The sequence below is a fragment of the Oreochromis niloticus genome, linkage group LG1 (genome assembly GCF_001858045.2).
Source record: "Oreochromis niloticus isolate F11D_XX linkage group LG1, O_niloticus_UMD_NMBU, whole genome shotgun sequence".
NCBI lineage: Eukaryota > Metazoa > Chordata > Actinopteri > Cichliformes > Cichlidae > Oreochromis > Oreochromis niloticus.
The window spans coordinates 40,052,599-40,070,407 of NC_031965.2; the positions used below are offsets into that span (position 1 = coordinate 40,052,599).

The 17,809-nt window shown below is 44.4% G+C and overlaps 1 protein-coding gene and 1 long non-coding RNA gene across 2 annotated transcripts in view; one reads left to right on the forward strand and one right to left on the reverse strand.

Annotated features, from left to right (window-relative positions):
- The window catches only part of tshz3b (teashirt zinc finger homeobox 3b), a 31,487-nt gene extending 30,783 nt beyond the window's left edge, over positions 1 to 704 (reverse strand). Inside the window, exon 1 of the mRNA XM_025908658.1 lies at positions 8 to 704. The gene's annotated coding sequence lies outside the window, so the exon portion shown is untranslated. The remainder of the gene's footprint in view (positions 1 to 7) is intronic.
- LOC112847310 (uncharacterized) lies at positions 337 to 15,790 on the forward strand. The gene is made up of 3 exons (XR_003220790.1): positions 337 to 473; positions 11,203 to 11,608; positions 13,353 to 15,790. It is a non-coding gene; the product is annotated as an uncharacterized LOC112847310 (long non-coding RNA).
- Positions 15,791 to 17,809: the final 2,019 nt, after the last annotated feature.

Below are 17,809 nucleotides of genomic sequence, written 5' to 3' on the forward strand. Positions count from 1 at the left end.
CACTTACTTTGCGGGCTGGGACTCCGCCGCGTGCCTCCCGGTGATCACGCGCACTTCTTCAGAGCGGGAACAAACATCCAGAGAAAACTGCTTCTGCACCGGAGCAGAGGACCGGAGGACCGGAGGAGGAGGAGGTGTTTGTCCGCTTTGAAAAATCCGCTGAAGACAAGTCCCTCACTCACCGTGTGCGCGTGCGCGTGAATCGATGAGATGCGTGCTTGATTGGATCTCCCTGTTTGCAATAATGTGCATGAGGAGGAGGAGGAGGCTCGGGCTGCCGATGAGACTTGCTCCTTCTGCCCAGGAGCGCCTCCCTCTGCGCTCCTACTAGAACAAGGAGCCGTGTCCGCGCGCAGGTGAGCTCTCTCAGGTGAGGCCGCCGTGAGGAGGCGCGGAGCCGCTCCCAGGCTCGCGGACGAGAGCAAAGTTTGGAGGAGGAGGTTTTCCGGCGCTCGGATCCTCGCGCAGACCCGGTGAGTGTCCCGTGTGTGCCCGCGCGCTCTCCGCGGCTCGTGCTCCGAGTGTGTGTCGAACTGAGCGCGAGCTGCTGCTGCTCCGTTAGATCCGCCCCAGCATCTGTCCGTCTCTCCATTGGCGCATCCATCAGTGTCACACACACACACAGACACACACACACACCACTCCCACTACTCACACGCGCCGCGTACACGCGCTGACTGACACGGTCCACTTTGGGAAATCAAAGCTGCGTTTCTTCTTCTGTGAATCAGAGAAACACGGAGCCACGCGGAGAGGACACACACACACACACACACACTCTTTCTCACACACGCACACACTCACTTAACATACGCGTGTTTATGAGGGAAACAAAGTTTAACCCTCACGTGACCAAACTTGAAAGCCGACAAACGCATTTTTAGGTTTTATTCAAAGATATTTCACGTGTTTAAGAGTAATCTGATTACGCCGATCAGCAGTGTGTGTGTGTAGAAAGTGTAGCCTTAACACTTTTAAATGTACTTTTCGTCTGCACGTCAAACTGCGGCAGATGTGCACACAGATGTTAGCTGATTCTGTGCACTGTGTGTGTGTGTGAGAGAGAGAGATGTTGAAATCAAAGTAATTTTTTTCAGATTGTTTTTCTTCTGATTTTAAAGTTTCTCAGCAGCTTCATTTAAATTTGGACTTTTATTTATTTTTAATTTGGTTTAAACTTTTTGTTTCACGTGAAAACGCGCGCGCCGCACAGCCGCTGCCTGCTCCTCTCTCTACAACAACAACAACAACAAAAAGAATAATAATTATTATTATTACAATAATACAAACAATCACAATAATTATTGTTATACTAAAATTATTCATAATATTAGTAATAATGTCAGTATAAAATATAATTATTGATATAATAATAATTATTATTATAATAGTTATTATTAAATATATTAATGATAATAATTATAACTATTATTATAACAATAATAATTATTGTTATTGTTGTGGAGGGGTGTGAGGACATGTATCGCGCCGGGTTCGTCTGTGAGGAAACGTCAGATGTCTGCAGCCTTTTCTGCTGCGCGTGCACGTGACAGATTTATTAAGAAAAAATGCGGCATAAATGTGCGGAACATCTGCAGTTAGTTGGAAAACAGGAAGTGATTTTCAAAGTTAGAGACAGAAAAATGTTTTTAATAGTTTTTTAAGCACGCGGAGAAAACCGACACACACGCCTTACTGCGCGCGCGCGCGTGTGTGCGGCTCGGTTTTTCCGCAGTTTTTCCGCAGATTCCAGTTTGTTCTTTGTTCTTCTTTTAAAACGACGCAAAAACTCAGAAACCTGTCTGGGGTCACTGATGGAGGTGACGTTTTTATGGGTTTGTTTTGTTAATTCACACACACACGTACACACACACACACACACACAGATTTGTGAGCTGGGTAAAAATGATACACGAATAAAAACAAAGGACGAAAGTGGTAACTTAGCTCATTTAAACTGAAACCCAAAATCAAAACTCTCAGCAGTTTTTAAAAAAATATTCACTGTTTAAAATGACTCAAACACAGTTTGTTGATATTTTTAAAGACTGAAAATAATTTTAGTGTTCACACAGAAACCAAATCAATCAGTTTATTAATGATCTTCTTGTAAACTGATCAATTTCTGGTAGATCCATTTGAAAACATTTTTCCAGTAAAATGGTTGAAAATCAGGAAACTTAAATTCAGCACAAATGGAATTTCTCTCGTTTTCTGTTCCTAAAAATGAAACCAATAATCTCTGCGGGCCCCTCGCAGTCTGAGACCGGCTGTTTCATTCCGCCATGTCGGTCGCCACCTCCAAAATAAAAGACAAAAAAAAGAAACCTGGTAAGCTTGTGCTTTTATTTTACAGAGAAGAGAAAAAATCACATTTGCATGAAAACAAAACAGGACAGGCTCTCCTCCAACAACCAGAGAGCTCCCCAACTCCCACAGAAGGAGCAGAAGGGGCAGGTAGCCCCCCCACAGACACCCCCACCCACACTGTCCTCACTCCTCCTCTGTGGGTGAGTTGCGGAGCTAGCAGGGTTGAGGGGGCAAGTGCTGACCAGCCCTCTTTCTTTCTCCGTCTGCTGTTATTAGGTCACCACACACACACACACACACACACACACACGCACACACCCCTCTGCTCTCCTCTGGTCAGTGCTGCCACCAGGGAGTGGGGTAATTTAAGCCCTCCTTGATGCAGCCTATTCATCACTGTCCCGCGCTGCGCCTTCAAAATTAAAGTCTGATCTCCAAAGTTCGACTGGAACCAGATAAAACCCGGCAGAGGTCACAGACGGAGGACCGGGCAGGTCGCATACCGAGCCGAGGCTCAGCAGGAACACAAAGCCGCCGCTCGCAGTTTTATCGTCGTCTTCATCGTCTTTATCAGCTTCATCATCTTCGTGTTGGTTTGTTGGGGGGAGGGTGCAGGTCAGGCTGAAGCCTTCAGATGATTCCCCACAAATCCAAACTGTGAACTCGGCATTCAGAGCTGAAAATTCTCCCCACGATCGGGAGAAGCATGCTCGAGCGGCGCTCAGAGAGGCTTTTTCTAACAGACCAGATCAGAAACAAACTGGGAACTCGTTAAACCCCTCGGCAGCTTTTAAAAGCTCCTGGCCGTTCCACATCTCAGCTTCACAACTGCTGCTGGGCAGAGGTTCTGGTTCGAAGTGGGGGTGAGGGTTCCTCCCATAGGAACATGAATTTTTATGAATGCAAAGAAAAGTGATAAAAATGAGGCAGCAGGTCTGTAGGATGAAGCTGGTTGTCCCTGTCAGTCGTGGACAGGGGTCAGAGGTTACTGCTCATGTCACATGGATCTGTGTTCCCGGGATTCTCTCCCTGCTGTAACTGGAAACCAGTCAGAAAAATACACCACCACTCCCAGCCTCCTGCTTGCCAGACATATGAGAGGAAAACTGTACTTTTATACAGTATTAACAAATATTTAAAATTGATATTGTTCGTTGTTTGTCTCTGGTTTATTGGGGGGAGAGGTGCATTTGTCCTTTTTTTTCAAATTTTGACTCGTTTTTAAAAAAATCCTCTCGGCACAAACTGGACAAAAGCTCGAGCGCGCCTGAAACTCAGAGAGGACGGGACGCGTTTCATCAGATTTCCTGTCAGCCGAGCAGAGACGCGTCCTTGCTTCAGAGCATGTTTCAGTCAGCTGCGCTGGGTTTTTTTTTGGCAGGACGGAGAATTAAAATACAGTGAAATGAAAATCTGCTCGCTGCATGAGGATCATTAGAGGAGGAAAATCATCTGAAGCATTTCTTTGTGTCCTTGCGGCCGCTAAGCCGTTGCTCTGACTCCTCTAATGCTCACACTAAAAGGTCAAAAAATGAAGCGACGTTAAAACATTTAACACACACACACACACAATGGAGAACAGGCAGGAAAATGTGTGTTTTTACGGCAGTGCGGTGAGGATATTTTTGGCTGCAGGTATTTCTCAGGAAGTGTTTGTGTGTCTGATGACTTTGTGTTTATCAGTGTACAGTAAGACGGCGCACCGCTGAGTGACTCACTGCTTCCTCCTCACTGCGAGTGTGTGTTTTCTGTTGAAGTGTGTGTGTGTGTGTGCAGAAACCAGGCTGACAGCTGCAGCTCATTACAGGCACTATTACTGATGGGGACTGCTGGGGGAAATTCCTTCTTCCACAGAGCAAACCACCCTGTTTACCACACACACACACACACACACACATTCATAAAGCGGAGCTGTAACATCTGTAAGCAAAACAAAAGGAAACAGAAACATTTACTGTGGAGTGAAACACTGAGAAAAACACGAAAACACGAATGGAGCTCCTGCAGGAGATGCAAACGCTGTCTCCGGGTACGAGCGGCCTCCTCGACACGGCATCCGCACCAGTGCCGTGAGTGGGTGTCCACGTAAATACAGACACATCCACAGCCACGGGCGGAGCGCTCTGAGAGGAGATGAGATCATCCACACACAGTCAGAGTATACAGTGTCCAGTGACGTTAATGAGAGGGCTGAGAGCCAGACGCACATGTGTTACAGTCATTAGGACAGACTTCAGGCCACTGCACTCCATTACTGAGCTGCTCGCACACAGGGGGTTTCTCAAAGCCAGGCTCAGGGACCACCGGGGCTCCGTCCCAGGTCTAAATGAACCCCCTGAGGTCTCAGTCGCCGTTAGAGACAACCCAACCAAACCTGAAGGCTAACCCCGGTAATTCACGTTTTTATTATTAAATGGTTCTTTTTGCAAAACAGGAAATATTCATTCTGACTGACACGCGTCAAAAACCCCTAAGATGTTTTCTAAAACAGTTCAGGTCTTTCTCTAATTCTAATATATATGGGCGATTTAGGCCATGGTACTAAAAAAAAAATCAGCCCAAAACACTGGCTTTAGGTAATTTAATTACATGTAAAAGTACTGAGAAAAATATTCCATTGAATGAATCCTGGTCAAAGAAATTTCCTTGACTCGTGTGCAGTCAGTTTATACCAAATAAACTTTAATGATTAGTTACTGGACTAAATAAACCTTTGATATTATATATTTTAGTTGCATTTTACTCACAGTTGCTTCATGTTAACTGAGGGGTAAAAATATATAATAATTTTTTGAGTTAGTGTAAGAAAATTACTTACGCCAGCTTTCAGTAACCATTTGGTTTAGCTGGTTTTGTCCGCTCACTAAACAAGCAGATTATTTAAAAACCATTTACTGCTTCATTTTTAAAGTCTTGTACACCTGTGCACAGTCGCTAACCAGGTGGATGTTAGGAGCTCACTGCAGAGAGATTATTTAGATTATTTTTTATACGTGCTCATGAAGAGATGTTCAGATACTGCAGTGTCCCTCCCTGATTAAACCTTTCCAGCTGAACGTTTCAATTTTCAATTTAGTGAAAAACTCAAAGACCCAGTGTGGCTGACAGGTGAAAGGACATCTCTTCCTCCCAAACGCCTCCCATTAAACACTGTCTGCCTCTTAGATCTGATGTGGGTTAGACATGTCTGCGTCCAAATTCTTGTCATTTCATTTTCAGTGTTTGAAAATGAAATGAGAAGAAGCATTCTTCCCTGAAACGTTCGGTGTCTGGGCAAACCATGAGACCAGGTTTAAGGTTTTAAAAACTGTGGTTAAAGATGTGCCGCACATAAATAATGCCAATAAAAAGCGAGAAAGGCTGATAATGGCCATGGTGATTGTTAGGGGCCTCTCATATTAAATAAGAGAGGCCCCTAAGGCCCCCCCCGATCACATTAATCCAAACACACGGGTCTTCCTGTACAACATCTGAATGATGTTTGGTTGTGAAATGGCTGCGAACAAATGCCACACAACGTCCACTCCGGGTACATGGACCACTTTTGCAGGCAGTGTTTTTTAAATTTTATTTAACCTTTATTTATAGAGGTAGTCCCACTGAGAGTCAGTGTCTCATTTACAATAAACCTGTTTCATACAAACATCAAAATTACAACCGGAAATCTAAAAAGATGTGCAGAGGTTAGTTGAAGATAAACATAATTGCACTGAAAGTGTTGTTTATATGTTAAAAAACGGTGAAAGTGTTAACAGTCGTCCAAGTTAGCGTTGTGAACGACGTCTGCTCACAACCAAAGTAGCCGTTAGTCAAAGTCATTTAAACCCCCACAAGCAACATTAGCAATAAGGCTTCAGAGAAAGAACACGGCAAACACATCTCCACACTGTGTAAGCATAAACCACTCATCGAACGTCCATCGACCGTCCGTCAACAATCTATCGAACATCCATCGACCGTCCATCAGCCATCCATCGACTTACCATCGACCATCTATCGAACATCCATTGACCGTCCATCGACTGTCCATCTACCATCCATCAACCGTCCATCATCCAACGACCATCCATCGACCATCTATCGAATATCCATCAACCATCCATCAAACATCCATCGACCTTCTATCGGTCGTCCATTTACCATCCATCGACCGCCCATCGACCGTCTATCGAACATCCATCGACCATCCATCTACCATCCATCGACTGTCCATCATCCATCAACCATCCATCGACCGTCCATCGACCATCCATTGACCATCCATTGACCGTTCATCAACCATCTATTGAACATACATCGACCATCCATCGAACATCCATCAACCGTCCATCATCAATTGACCATAAATCGAACATCCATTGACTGTCCATTGACCATCTATCGAACATCCATCGACCATCTGCACACGCTTAGATTTGATTGATTTTAAGGGCTTTAAAGGAAGACATAAGATACTTATTTAATTTGAGTTTACATTCCTCAGTGTGTACAGGTTCAGTGTGGCTCAACCTACTCTGCTTGTTTCCTGCCCCTTGGACACTATTCCTCCCAGAGCTCTTCATGAGTTTCTACCTGTCATCTCCCCTGACTTCTCTCTGTTATCAGTCAGTCATGATCATCTGGGTGACCCACTGGTTTAGATCATTACTAACTGCAGGTCCCTTTGCAAACTTCAACTCATTTCTAAAATCCCAGAGAAAACTGTGGTCCATCAACTGCTTACAGCAGCTGCAGCCTTCGATACCACTGAGTGTACTATTCCCACTGCCGTACTTAATATTCACCAGCCATCGCTAATATTAAGTATGATATAACGATCATCTGTGCACATAGTGGGTGATACAAACAGATACAGGAGACTTAAGATCCCACGGGTTGCTTTATAAAGCATCCAGTGACATAATGATGTCATCCAAACGTCATCTTTTTTTGTCCGGCACGTTTGGAAGCAGGATCATGGTCCGCATGCTTTGTGGTGCCAAGCACATCGGCTTTGCCAGGATGAGCACTGTAGACTCTCCGCAGGCTCCTCTCGTTAATCTTTTAGTTTTATTTATTTATTTGCTTATTCACATTATTACCTGCATTATGCAAAAAAGCAGAGGAATAGAAAAAGAAAAGGACGAGGGTGGTTGAAGAGCTGAGGGTGAAGCCAACAGACATGCTGGCCTCCACCTGCTGCACCTGTAACAAAACACACTCAGACGACACACAACACCTGAAAGACAGAACAGAGGCAGGTACACAAACTAACGTACAGTTGTGCGTTGTGTGTGTGAGCATTGTGATGAAGAGTGATTGAAACAGAGACATACTTTGTCGCCGTTGTCGTCAGCACTGCCGCCCAGTTTGTTGAATTAAAGAGTTTTTTTCCACAACTTGACTGATAATCAGCAGCTGCTTAGCCGCACCGGGAAGATTCCAGATTTGTGCGTACCATAACGAACTAAACAAACAGCAAACATGCGCATGATGAACGCATTCACAGGCTCGGTGCTTCAGTGCTTAACTGAACTGTTAAATGTAGAAACATATACGATGGTGTGATTTCTGTAAAAGTTTTGTATTTGCTTTCAGTGATGTTTATGCAAATCTTCATCAAGATTGTGCCACTCAGACAGGAAACATACATACTAGGATCATTATAGTATGGTATTAATAAATTAATTAGTGGTGTGCAATATTGACAATTTTGGTATGGATTGGACATCAGGTCAATACAGGACAATGCTACTAATACTGATACTTGTAAGTATGAATGCAGCTGCAGAGGAGAGCAGTGTGTCATGATTTATGCGATGAATCATCATCTGAACACATTTTAACCAGCATTCACAATAATGACAATAAAACAAGCTTTGAGCCTTTCTTATATTTAGAGTCCTGGGACGTAAATGAGTCTGTCTTCAAAGGGGAACTCTACACATATAAAGGCTAATTTACCCCAAACTCACGTGGATGTAGCTCTCTCAGTGAAGCTAGATTTAAGATCTTTTTTTAATTGAACCTTTATTTAACCAAGACGATCCCATTGAGATTAAAAACCTCTTTTTCAAGTGAGACCTGGCCAAGATGGGTAGCAGCAGGTATCTCACGGTTATACAGCTAACAGCTGGATTTTCCTGTTTGAGTGCAGCTAGCCAAACAGCCACCTCCTGCTACAGACACACACAGTAAAGTGGACAGTATATCCTGGTTTAACATAGACTCATTGTTGCAGCACAACAGTGATGTTTAGTTTTAGTGTCCTTATTTTCCTCTGAGGTATCGTTAGCTAACATAAACTAATGCAAGTCTATTAGTCTACCAACCACATGACATCACGTTCGTACTGACAGAAGATGCTGCTAAACATGTTTTTAAAACTTTAGCTTTAAACACTGATTTCTTGAATCCAGCCTCATAGACAGAGTTACTGTCAGGTGATGAGAGCAGGGCTCGGTGGGGTAAATTAGAGTCCCCTTTAAAGCACTTTGGATCAGCTTCTGTTTTAAAATAAGTTTTTAAATATGTTTTATGTAATAAATAGAACTGAACTTTTTTTCAGTCACAATAATTTGTTTAACATAATTCAGGTAAATGTATGATCTGAATGTCTGAGTATATAAGTAGTCAGTCTGCTAGAGTAACAGCTAAGATGACAAGTGACACTTTAACATTAATTCATGATGAAGAACTGACACGATTCATGACTGAAACACTACTTTCACCCATATATGAGCTACCTGGTTACTCTTTAGCTCTCCGAAAGGACTGTGACAGTGACCTCTGACCTCTGTGCCGGTGATCTGGGTCTGTCTGAGAGATTTCCTTCCTCCTCTCTTTGTTTCTTTTGCTGTTCGTTGCAGGGCAGAGCTTTTTCTTGTATGTGGGATCTCTCTGGACTCAGTTCCACTTCTCTTTTATTAATATCTGTTACCCCTGGGTCACCTACTAAACAGCTTTAAAGGCGTCTCCTAGCACTGCTATGCAGATGACACTCAGCTGTGCGTCTGTGTTCAGCCTGACCGTCGTTACTGATCAGATGTCTTCAGGTTTCCTTCATCTCAGTCCTGGTAAGCTGAAGTTCTTGTACTCAGCCCTCAGAGCTTCTCCAAGGAGGTCAGTCAGGACTGATCATCTGCTCAGAACCTCAGCATTATTTCTGACCAGCATCAGAAATTTGAATCTCACATCTCAAAGCTCATCCAGTCTTTTTTTCATATCATTCAAGAAACATCACAAAATTCTGACCTTCATTGCATCACCCCTCCCTGCACGATCGTGTCACACTGTTATTAATGACATAACAAGCTCTTCATGGACTTTATATGTCATTAAACACCAGCGGGCCTCTCCAATCTTCTGATCAGGTCCCCTGACTGTCTCACACTGTGGTTTTAAATCCAGAGGTGATCACACTTTCAGTCTGTAGCTCCTGATCCTTAGAGCAGCCTTCCTCGCCCAATCAGGTCAAATCTTTTAAATGACTTCTGAAAACCTATTCTTACGTTAGCTTCTTAGCTTTGTGGCTCTTCTAATGTGTGTGTGTGTGTGTGTGCGTGAGAATGATTATTAGACCACGTGTGTTGTATATTTGATTGTGTACGCTTAATTTTAATGTGTAATTTTTGTCAAACTGTCAAACACTTTGTAACAGTGCTGTACAAATACAGTTATTCTTATTATTACATTATGGCAGTTAAGGCACATACTGTGTGTGCACTCTGTGCTGTCGTGTAACTGTGGCATTAATCAGCCTCTTAAACTGGTACAGGCTGCTTTTATTAATTATGTTCAATGAGATGGTGGTGGTGCCACTCTCAGCCAGCCCTCCCTCCTCGTTTAGACTCACTAGTCACTTCCTGAAAGGAAGACAGCATCATTACAGCATAATGAAAATGGAGTTCAGTGAAGTGCAGTACAGAGTTCAGAAGGGACTCGTGCTTTAAATCCAGAGGTGACTTTTCTTGTTTTTAAAACTTGACTAAATGCAGGAAAAATCACTGCTGTAAACTGTGACTGTGTTCCCACAGATCTGAGGCACATTAATGGCTTCATTTTGACACAAATGTCAACATTATGAAGGAAACACTGATGATCTTTCAATATATGATGTTTGTAGAAATGTGGCTGAAAACCTGAAACACTGCAGAGCGCTCCGCTCCTAACACATCGTTGCTCCTCCCTCCACCTGATGATGTTATGTTCTGGTCTGTCTCTAAAGACAGCTGAGTGTGTTTAAGTTTTTTTAAACCTTTTTTGTTCTGTATTGTTTACATGGTCAGAATAAATTGGGGAAAAACCCAGTTCTGGTTAAATTAATTCAATTCAATTCAATTTTATTTATATAGCGCCAAATAACAACAAAAGTTGCCTCAAGGCGCTTCATAGGTACAGAGAAAAACCCAAAAATCATATGACCCCCTATGAGCAAGCACTTTGGTGACAGTGGGGAGGAAAAACTCCCTTTTAACAGGAAGAAACCTCCGGCAGAACCAGGCTCAGGGAGGGGCGGGGCCATCTGCTGTGGCCGGTTGGGGTGAGAGAAGGAAAACAGGATGAAAGACATGCTGTGGAAGAGAGACACAGATTAATAACAGATTAACAGATTACCACTGGTTGCAATATAGCTCCCAAAAAACGTTTTTTTTATTCAATTTAATGCCACAAATTTAAAAAAGTCAAGATTGAAATCTCCGACTGAAATATTGAAAACTATGAATATCCTGAGCACAGCTGTGTGGACTCATCATGGTGCCTCTGATAAATATTGACAGGTTTAAAGAGACTGAGTGACACAGCGTTTCTCAGCCAGTAAGACAATCTTCTGCTGCACATCAGCCTGCTAAAATACACTCAGCGCTGCCCCCTCCAATCTGAAGTGATATCCTGTCTCTGTGTTAAATGCAGGCACCCTGGGGTGCACCGGCCACACTTTCTCCCCAGTGACGGGCAGCTGGGGCCCTCGGGCCTCTGCGCTTTCTATCTGCCTTGACATCCACGTCGGCGTCACGGCTGCTCCACGCCTGCTCCACGCCTGCCTGAATTAGTGCTTCTGCGCTGGGGCTAAAACGGCCAGCAGTCTGCCCTGCCCCGGGGCCAGAAGACGAGAGGTCAATCTGCTCAAATGATTTTCCACTTTGGCACAGAGCGAGGACTCGTAGCTCCGGGATGCCTCCTGCTCCTCAAATGCTCAGAGGTGGAGTTTGATCGGCGCTGACGGACGGCGACGAAGCGTGGAGACGGCAGACATGTGCTGACCAGCAGATCGCCATCATCACGCCTCTGACCACGCTCATTGATGTGCTGTGTGTATGTGAGTGTGTGTGTGTGTTTGTGTGTGTGTGTGTGAGTGTGTGTGTGTGTGTGTGTGTGTGTGAGTGTGTGTGTGCTGTGTGAGAGTGTGAGTGTGTGTGTGTGAGTGTGTGTGTGTGTGCTGTGTGAGAGTGTGTGTGAGTGTGTGTGTGAGTGTGTGTGAGTGTGTGTGTGAGTGTGTGTGTGTGTGTATGTGAGTGTGTGTGTGAGTGTGTGTGAGTGTGTGTGTGAGTGTGTGTGTGAGTGTGTGTGTGTGTGCTGTGTGAGAGTGTGTGTGAGTGTGTGTGTGTCAGTGTGTGTGTGTGTGTATGTGAGTGTGTGTGTGAGTGTGTGTGAGTGTGTGTGTGAGTGTGTGTGTGAGTGTGTGAGTGTGTGTGTGAGTATATGTGCTGTGTGAGAGTGTGTGTGTGAGTGTGTGTGTGTGTGCTCTGTGAGAGTGTGTGTGTGTGAGAGTGTGTGCGTGTGTTTGTGTGAGTGTGTGTGTATGTGAGTGTGTGTGTTTGTGTGAGTATGTGTGTATGTGTTTGTGTGAGTGTGTGTGTATGTGAGTGTGTGTGTTTGTGTGAGTATGTGTGTATGTGTTTGTGTGAGTGTGTGTGTATGTGAGTGTGTGTGTTTGTGTGAGTGTGTGTGTGTGTGCTGTGTGACAGTGTGTGTGTGTGAGAGTGTGTGTGTGTAGTCCAGAGGAGTTTGTAAAGGCTTTCTGTCTGAGGTGTCAGCCTCCCAGAGAGAGGATCAAGTGCTAAGCTGAGAACTCAGGAGCTCAGTGCCAGCTCTGCGCGCACGTGTGTGTGTGTCCGTCCAATAGCACGCACACACACACGGAGGCAGTGACACATCCTTTTATCTGTAACTCCGGTGACCACAAGCCTGACTACAGTCACCCCGCAAAGCTAAATCCACTCACTCAAAGGCCGGATCAGTGTGTGTGTGTGTCTCCGTGTGTGTCTGTTTGTGTGTCTGTGTGTGTGTTGGGATTTTCAGAGGTTCTGCAGAGAGCAGAGCTTTTCTCCTGAGGGGGAAGTGCACAGTTAAAAGGCCAAACACACTTGTGGGGGGTCAGCGAGCAGCCTGGCAAGCGGAACAGAAACCTCATAGAGTGTGTGTGCTTATATTTGTCACACACACACACACACACAGCGTTGTATTACTGTTATATTTCCATTAGAAAACATGATTTCTCTGTAATGATGATCATGTCAGCGTGTGTTATAAATCAAACATTTGTGACGAGCTGATGTCTCCTTGGATCTAAAACTTTATTTTTCAGATACAAACTGGTTTTATGTACATGCTCACGGGAAATGTTGCAAAAAATTCTTCACTGTAACAAAAATGAAGCAATAATGAACTGGTCCTGAAGTTTCTGAACAACAAAAGGATCAAACAGATTCTGGATCATCAGGTTTTCAGGAGGCGGCGGCACGCCGGTTCGATCCAGGGGTCAAAGCTCAAGATGTCAGTTTGAGTTGTTCTACGTTTATTTGATACAAATACATGTTTGGGTGGTTTGGGTGGTAAAGGGGGCGTCTGCCTTTGAACACACGTTCTGCTTCCTTGTGTATGAAACACACCTCGCAGCAATAACATGAATTTCATTTACACTCTGCAGGAACACACAGCTGCTACCCTGTTACACCTCGCTTTATGGCGCTGTAAAGGGAGGCGGTGCATGGCGTCCGGCGAGCTACATGCCAGCGCGGCGAAACGCGTTAAAATCTGAAGTGTGTTTGTCTTTCTCGCAGTTCAACTACAGCACGAGGACCGCCCTGGCTTCTTCTTCTGTGGTGTGCACAGATTTGGGAGACCTCAGCTGGAGCCAGCAGACAGGCGGGTATGAGGCCACACACACACATGTGCAAACCTTTAAAGCCAGCGGACACGCTGCTGTTTCCCGAGTAGAAGTTTCGCTCATCACGCACTACTCCACTTTCACATCAGCCATCAGACTCACACACACATCAGTGTTTCCAACACACACCTAAATGCACACGTTTCTTTCCTTACATCACACGTCAGACTCACACACACATCGTTACATCTCTCAGTCTGAGCGAGTGTGTGTCTGTTTGGGTGGAGGTGACAGCAGAGAGGAGGAAGTACACAGGAAATACATTAGTTATCACTCCCCCGTCTTCTCCACCTTTTCACTTCTTATCACCAGCAGACGTTTCAGAGCCGACGGAGCCGCCGCACTTCCCGCTCTCGCAGTTCTCTGCTCCACTTTCATGTAGTCGCTGCGATCCAGATGACACTTGGCAAGCCGCAGAAGCCGCAAGACAACTAGATGAAATATTTAAATGAAATATGGCAGGGGTATGAGAGGTGAAGAAAGGACGAGGAGTAAGCGATAGAAGAGAAAACGAGCCGAGGGACAATACTCCCAAGTGTGAGGGATTTCTTTTCTTGGCTCGGAGAAGTGACGGGAAGCGCAGATGAATTGGCTTTCACCTGGGTGTAGCCTGAAGAAACAGGTATAACTGTATGAGCTCACACTGCTGTGTCCTGGAATGATCAGAGGATAGTCTGAACCCTTCAGCTTCAGGCAGCAGCACTGCAGTCCAGATGGACCGGATAACGGCTCTGACCCCGGGCTCGGCGCTCGTACGGAAGCTGGCTAAATGTGTGGAATTTGTGGAAAAATCTGTGGCGTGGCACTAAAGATGGGCGGGGCCTCAGTGCAGTCCTGTCACTGTGTCAACCTTAGCTTTGTGAAACCAGAGGTGGAGATCTGCCAATCACAGGTAGCGCCGCCCTAAAGCCCGCCCCTGCTTGCTGCTCCTTTGTGACTCTACTTCGATACTTTCTGTTACGCCCCACCCCCACTCCCCCCAGACTGTAAATAGTATCATTTGTCTATAAAGTTGTTATTATACATGCATCTCTGCATAACATTGTGTCCTTATTAACAATAAGGACACAAACAAAAAACAAAGAATAACTTTATTAAGATTGTTTTCTAGTCTGTAACAGATTTAAAGTGCATGTAGTAGTACTGCAACTCTCTAAAATACTACTACTACATTTAAAGAGCATCAATTTGTCTGAAATTAAAAAAATAAATTCTTATTCACACTATAAACATTTTTTTGACCGACTTGATTCAGAAAAATAAAATTAAACAAAATTTAAATTGATCACCAACATTAACTACTCAGCAGACGGTCTGTTCTCGTCTCCCACCGTAGTCACAGTGAAGCTGAGCGCTACATACGCCTGGGTGGAGGTGCTACAGGAGAACCAAGGGGAGCATTAAAAATCTGCCTGTTCCTCTGTAGCACACACAGGTCAAACACCCTGACCAGAACCCTGACCAGAACCCTCACCGGCCCCCTCGCCATCTCGAGGTGAGCGACTGCAGGGAGTCTGTGCAGCCTCAGGCCTCCTCTGCAGCCGTGTGTCTGTAGGCTGATTCAAACATTCATATAGCCGGTCAGTTTTATTTTTTATATTAGCCATGTTTTTATGTCAAGTCACACATTTACTCAGAGGACAGGGTCAGGACCTGTGAGGGGTAACGTGATGATCTCACAATAAAAGTCCTTCACACTGAGCTCTTATTCTCTGAGCTGCAGTTAAAATTCATCTGTTTCTCACTGCTCTTCAACCGAGGCTGAAGGAGATCAGAAAAACAGTAATCTGATAATAATTGATAGTTTTTTATTAATCAGGAAGTGAAACTGGACTGTGTTAGTGAGCGTGTCCCGAGCCCAGGAATAGTAAAAATCCAAAACAATAAAATGAAACCTCTTTACTGAAAACTGTGTGTGTGTGTTTTATACAGTTGAATATCTTCTTATTTTCTTAAAGCCGTGAAAATATTTTAAACCAGGATCAGAGACGAAGCAGAAAAATCCCACCGTAAGTCAGCAGTGTGTCGCAGTCATGCGACCTCAGCTGCAGGTCTTCGTTACTGAGCTGATTTTGTCTCTCTGTGGGCAGGTGAGCGATAGAATGAAGCGTAATATCCAACAACGTGAAACAGATACTTATCTGACTGCAGACTGAAGCTCAAATTCATTCAACTTTATTCAACTTCAGATGCAAATCAGAACAGCAGTCGCCTCAAGGTGCTTCATGTTGTAAGGTAAAGACAATAGAGAGAAACTTCAACAAACAGACAGCCCCCTGTGAGCAAGCACCTGGCAACAGTGGGGAACGAAGAACTCCCTTTTAACAGGAAGAACCCGCTGACAGAACTTGGGGAGGGAGGGAGGGAGACGGAACAAAAAAAAGGTTCAGTTACTGCAGAACAGCTCATACATAAAACAGCTGAAGCCACCTGAGAGACACCACACCTGAGCTCAGGTTACTTCAGAATCTGAGCTGTGAGCAGGAGGCACCAGAATAATCTGTAAAAAATGGATCCATTTACCTGCAGACAGGTGTGCTGAGACTGAGGTGTCCGCCTTCAAATCTTCAAGTTCATTATTCAGGAAACTTGAACCTTTAATCTGACTTCCACTCACTCAGTCTCTGTGGATGTTCTCAAAGTCTGCGTACACAGTGACATCATCAAAGACAAACCAGCTGTTCTTCTACTCGCTGATGTTCTGGAGTCCCCGCGTCTCAGAGTGACGGTTTCATAAATATGCATGGGTGAAGTCGTGAGAGCAGGAGAAGAAACCCTGCATCCAGTAGTTGCAGTTAAGTATTACTTCAAATAAACAGTGTGTTTCCCAGCGCTCGGCTCTGTGGACAAATGAAAGGAAGAAGGAACGCAGGGCTCTGATTGGCTGCAGATGTGAGCTCCACTCTGGCTTTCGTTAGCATCCCGCTGCCAGTAATATTTGCTTCAATTCAATAAATAGAGCTGTTAGGAGCAAAGCATTTCCTCGTCACCGTGTCGGGGTTTCAGAGCGGATGTTTCATGTCGGGTGTTTTCCCCTCAGCTGTGCGCTTGCAGAAAACACTGGAAGATGCGAGGAGAACAGCTGCAGACTCACAGCCGCACATGTGGCTCTGACGAGGACTCGAGGCACAAATACTTTAGATTATTGTGGAGAGTCGTGTATTAAAGAAGGGCATGAAATGAAAAAGAAAAAGGCTCTTAATTATTTTAAATATTACTTTTATTCTGTATTAAAATGTTGATCTCACAAGAGAAACAGTTTCCACCTCTGCAGGTACAGCAGATAAATGGTGAGCTGTTCAATTTAAAAACATACAAATATCCAGCTGTTCGTGCCATTTTTGTCAATTAATTCTTTATTGAAAGGTAAAAAAAATATTTTAGGATTATTAGAGGAAAGCGCTCCATAGGGTCATTAACACCACCCAAAGGATCACTGGGTTCCCTCGCCCCACGCTGTCTCAACAGACACCGCACACCCCGGCCACTCCCTGTTTGTACAGAGCAATCAGTGTAAGGACGAATACACTCAAACACAGCTTTTATCCAACTGCAATAACACGTCTGAATGCTGCTACAAAATAATGGTCACTACGCCACTCTTGAAATGATCTATGCACTGACCAAGGTTTGTGAATGTTTGTTCATACTGTTATCTGTGTGCATGTGGCTCAGGCCATTCTCTAGGTATATTATTCTTATTAGTACAGTATTGTATTTTGATTTTATTTAAATTTCATATTTTTATGGATGATGCACTGATCGGAGAACACTTCCAGTTTCGTTGTACCTGTGACAATGTCAATAAAGACTAAAGTCTATTAATTAATTTATCTATTAACTTATTTAAAACGATGTACATCAGCTCTGTGTAAAAATCACATTTCCTGTCCTGTATTTATATATTCGGTCTTTAAGGAGCTGAATGTTTGGTGAACAGGTGGAGTAACTGTCCTCCAGCGCTGCTCCTCCTCCTCTGTGCCCTATCAAATCATTGAGAAATCCCAGTGATCCAAGAGGGCTCGGTAGAAAGGTCTCGGAGAGAGTCTGTAAAATGGATGAAGCCTAATGATTAGCTCAACCTTTACCTAATCAATAATCATTTATCCAACAATATCACCGGCAGCCATAGCCCCATTTGCCATTAACCTCGGCGCTGAGGAGAGGAGCAGTATTGTTTCCCGTGGCAGCTTTATGGCGCTCAGATGAGTGGTAGGCTCCTGTGCTATTAAAGGACTGCAGGTATTTTAGTGCAGCGCTGTCGTATAATCAGCCTCTGAATGATCCGAATGATTCAGTGCGTCGCCGCCGGGCACTTTTCACTCCAAACATTATGAGAAAGAAATATTA